Genomic DNA, 4,894 nt, shown 5'->3' with positions numbered 1-4,894 from the left:
TAGTTGTTGGGAAAATATTGGATTACTTCACTTCCTTCATTAATTTGGAAATAAAAAGAATGTTAATCATTTCTAATATACACAGCTACTAATATGGATTCGTAGAGCATGCACCTGAGCACAGCACAGTGATTGAGAGTGATGGTTGGTTGAACAACCTGAATATAGAGACTTAGAAGCAGGAACACACCACTGTCAGAGACCAAGCTTGACACCAATGTGGCAAAGACAGATTTTAATAGGTAAATTTTTCCAGACAATGTTTTTCTCTGTAGCAGGCCTCAAATTCACTATCCTGCCTCAGTCCCCTATATACCATACCTGATACCCAGTAGAAACATACTGATATAATAGCAAAAATTGCCATAAAAAAGGAGAAAGTTCAGTGTGAGCTGGCCTGAACTTGGTTTGCACTAAGTTGCCTAATATTTTACATGGAGATGACAGTTCAGGAAAGAAGGGTGGAGACTTGGTCTAAATGGAAGCAGAACTGATTACAGATTGAAAACTTAAATGGAAAATGACTATAGAACAATACTTAATGGTGATGCTTCAAACAGCTATATAATACACACACACATTTATATATATGCATATATAATGATGTAAAGAGCAAGTAAGTAGGTAAGTATTAGTGTTGGCCACCAAAAACTCAGAATATTTATTCTTTTTTATCATAATTCCTTATTGATTTTTGGAATTTCACATCATGCATTCCCGTCCCACTCACCTCCCGATCCCTGCATATCTACTAATCAGCTCTACAGCAGGTTCCCCAAATGACTCCCCAAATTAACTTTAAAAACCACCTCACTCCACCATCTTTACAACACTTCTTGTTTCATTCTTGTGGCACCAGGAGCTGTGGTGTGTCACACAGTATAATCTTTTTTGTCCAATCAGCCCCACCCAAAAATGTTTATTGTGATGAGTCATTGGTCTGGTTCAAGGACTCCGGCACACCATCATCACTGGAACTTCATCAAAACTCCTCTTGGATATCCTACTGTTGCCTGGAGTCATGAACGTCCTACAGCTATTGTTCTTCAGGACCAGTCCCTTCATGTAATCCAATAGATCATGGATGGGGTAGATGTTAGGATGGGTCAACTCAAGGCTCAGGATGTGGGTTTGGGTGGTAACTGAGCTGGTTAGTCTGGGCCACTGGGCCCCCTCAGGTGAGGAGCACAGTCAGATCGAAATACCTATTTTTTTAAAAAAATATTCTATTTTTTCCCTTTTGTCCAAGAATGTAAGGGTTTGTTTACTTATATTTTTAAAATCACCAGTGTATATTCATAGTGATTCATAATAAGGACATTATACACATAAAGACAGTTTTTGTATGTACATCATCTAATTTGACCATATTCACACAATTCTCCTTCTCCTGCTCAGTTCTTTTCTTTCCCAAAAACTTTTTTCTGTTGCCTAATTGTATATTTGCTTTGCACTTAAATGAATTAGGTTTAAATGGGCCCTTTTAATATGGCCACTTTCAAATAGTTCATAAATTCCCATAAAAGCAAACTAGAGGATTCATAACCATAGCTCTTGATCGCCACCTAAAGGTTTCTTCTTTTTGTTTTATTTAATATGAGACCTACTGTGCAATCCTTTTCACATAAAATTGTTGAGGATGTCATCACAGGTTTCCATACAAGTATGGGTTAAAGAGCTGTATTTTAGTGCATTATTTAGTTTTATGAATTGAAGAACAAAAGTAACTGCAGTTATTTTATTCATTACTAAGTGAATAAAATATTATTCAATTTAGTCATTATTAAAAGTTAATAGAAACTAGCCATTGGTGTGGTTTGAGAGTTTCCCAATTATATCATGTATCATTTCATCTCATGAACACTCTTTGGGAAGAGAAAGCCATTTAAGTCATGGTCTCTAGAAGCAAGAACGCTGCATGAGTCACTTATATAGAAATCAGCTTTTGTTTTTTCACACCGCACATTAAAATCACCATGAATTGGATACCACTGAAGAACTCTAGAAAAAGCAGATCAAAAATAAATATTTCTCATTTCCAGTTTCCTAAGGTAAAGTCACTTAAACTTATCATAGTCATCAAAAACCTACCCATTTCATGCAAAGTGTTAGTAACAAGTATAATCTCTTAATTGTGCTTGAGATTAAATGAAATATTAAAATATTATTGCTTGCTCCATATCCCATTTTTATGTCCTTTATTCACCTCCCAAGAAACACTTGGCTTGTCAAGTATCTCCATCCCACTACTAACATTCTTAAAAAGGTTACAAATATTTAGAGAGGAGAGTTAGAGGTAGCTGGAATACTATAATGAAAGTGAGATAGGAATTTTAAAAATTTTTATTTCAAAATTCACACAGCTATATCATCTATAAATCACTCAGTATACATATGTTGTTGGTAAGCAAACTTGTAATTATACAATCTACTCTTTTAGCTCATTTTATTTCTAGAATACCATGAATAGGTACCTACCATCCACCACTGTCATAATTTAAGAAAAAAAAATGAGTCTTTATGTTCAGAGAGAAAATGTGAAGGTAATGTAAATAAATAAGCAAAATACATAATTATGTGGTTCAAAGGTGCTCAAGTGTAATGTGATAAAAAAAAAATTATGTTCTGGAAAGACCTTTCTAAATAGACAATATTTTGCCTGGAACATGAAGACTAAGGAGCATGCTCTGACAAGTATAGAAAGAAGCAGAGGGGATCATTCACGCAAAATCCAAAGTGCTAAGAGAGGACAGAGGGAAGGAAGCAGAGTGGGCAGAAAGAACTGTAAGAGATGGAATTGGGGAGTATGAAGAACTGAATCAGGCAGGTTCGCGAGAGCCACAGTAAGGACGTGGGATTTAATCTGAAAGATAATGGAAAGCCACAGTAGCCAGTTAAAGAAATAACTTGAACAGATGGCTTACAGAAAAAAGACTGGAAGCCACCAAGAAAATGGAAAGATGGAACACTGTCATAGTCACTGTTCTACTACTGTAAAGAGACACCATGGCAACTCTTACAAAAGAAACCATTTAATCGGGGACTTGCTTACAGTTTCCGAAATTTAGTTAATTGTTGTCATGATGGGGAGCATGGTGGCATGCAGGCAAACATGGTACTAGAGAAGTAGCTGAGAGTTCTACATACTGACAAACAGGCAACTGATAGAGAGAAGAACACACACACACACACAGAGAGAGAGAGAGAGAGAGAGAGAGAGAGAGAGAGAGAGAACTGGGATTAGCATGGGCTTTTGAAACTTCAAAGCCCACCCTCAATGGGACATATTTTTCAACAAGGCCACACCTACTCCAACAAGGCCTCACCTTCTAAGCCTTGTAATTCTAATTGACTAAGCAATCAAATATATGAGTCTGCGGGGCCACTCTTATTCAGATCACCAGAAACACAATTTGAGAAACAGGTGAGAGATCTCTGATAATTGTGGTAGTAGCTGTGATAAAGGTAGATTTGGCAAGAGAAGTAGACACATTTGAGATGGGTTAGGGTGCTGGACTCAGTAGGATTCTATAGTAGACTGATCCTCTTGTTCATTCCCAGCTTGTTAACTTGCTGATGTAAGTATGATAAAAGTATGATTTAATTCCCCACATCAGATTTAAGTTTCCATATTGCATTTATATAACACCTTAGTTTTAATTTAAATCTTTCAGAGACAGCATCTTAATTGAATGATCAATTTATACAGCAAGAAATGATTATTATCTAGTATCTGTAAATGAGTCTATAAAGACAATTTTATAAATAGTGGAAGTTTATTAAAAGTATCAAAGATTATTTTAACTGTGATAAATATTTCCTAAAACATTTAACTAATCCTTTATCTCAAACAGAATATATTTAAAATAAATTAAACTTTTAAAAAGCTCAGATTTTATCTCTATAACCTGACATGATATCAAAATGGTGACATACAAAACAAGGTTCTTTATGTGGCTGTGAAAATTGAAGATAACTATGTCTTAAAATAATTAAATTCTCATTCTTTTGCCTTCTCACTCTTTATGGTTGGCACCATCAGCTTCCACCTGAATACTCTGTGCTCCCTGCCATATAAGCTGGCACCCTGGTAGCCCATTTCTTTGTGCAAGTGAATAAGAGGCTCAGAGGAAAGGGCAGGAGCTTTTTTTCTATAGTTTGATTGTACTGATACTTTTAAAATGTTGATTTCTTAAATATAGTTCAAGTTTATGTAGTTCTGTGACTAGCAATATTTATCTCAGGAAAATGTCCCTGTATTTGCATTTTCTTTTCCACATTCATAATGCTCCCTAAAATAAAATTCACATGAGAATACACTATTATTTCGCATTTCTCCAAAGGTTCCTTCTTTCTGAGACAACTTGCAACACTTCATCATACATGCTAGTTTGTCAATGGATGCCTAAAGGATACGTTTCAAATGCAACATAAAAGAATGCAAAATTTTACTATAAAAGTAGACTATCAAAATAATTTAAAATGTCCTACTTGGCTGGTCCTATAATGTTATCTTGTTTTTTTTTCCTTTTTCATTCTGACAGTGCATGGAAACTCAAATAAATTAAATGTCCATAAAACCCCAATCGGAAACACTACCTTCAAAGTGTCTTTTGACAAGTAAAAGGTGCTGATTTCACATTCAAAACACAGCTGCATTCCTCAGAATCATGTCTGTGTCAGTACCTAGTTTCGTGAAAGAAAATGAGCAAATGGCAAATGTTTAATTGAAATGTGTGACTGATGAAAACATCGGTACAAATAGAACATTCTCAACAGCATAATAGTCTTCTCAGGAGTCCAGTGAAACATCACATTCCAGATGCCACGGTTGACCTACCAACTGGAAAGGTTTTAGGGAAAGACCCAGAAATTGACATTCAATGTGCATATT

The sequence above is a fragment of the Microtus oregoni genome, unplaced genomic scaffold, assembly GCF_018167655.1.
Source record: "Microtus oregoni isolate MIOR12 unplaced genomic scaffold, Mior012 000056F_ref0000123, whole genome shotgun sequence".
Classification (NCBI taxonomy): Eukaryota; Metazoa; Chordata; class Mammalia; order Rodentia; family Cricetidae; genus Microtus; species Microtus oregoni.
Note: the sequence above shows the minus strand (reverse complement) of the source record.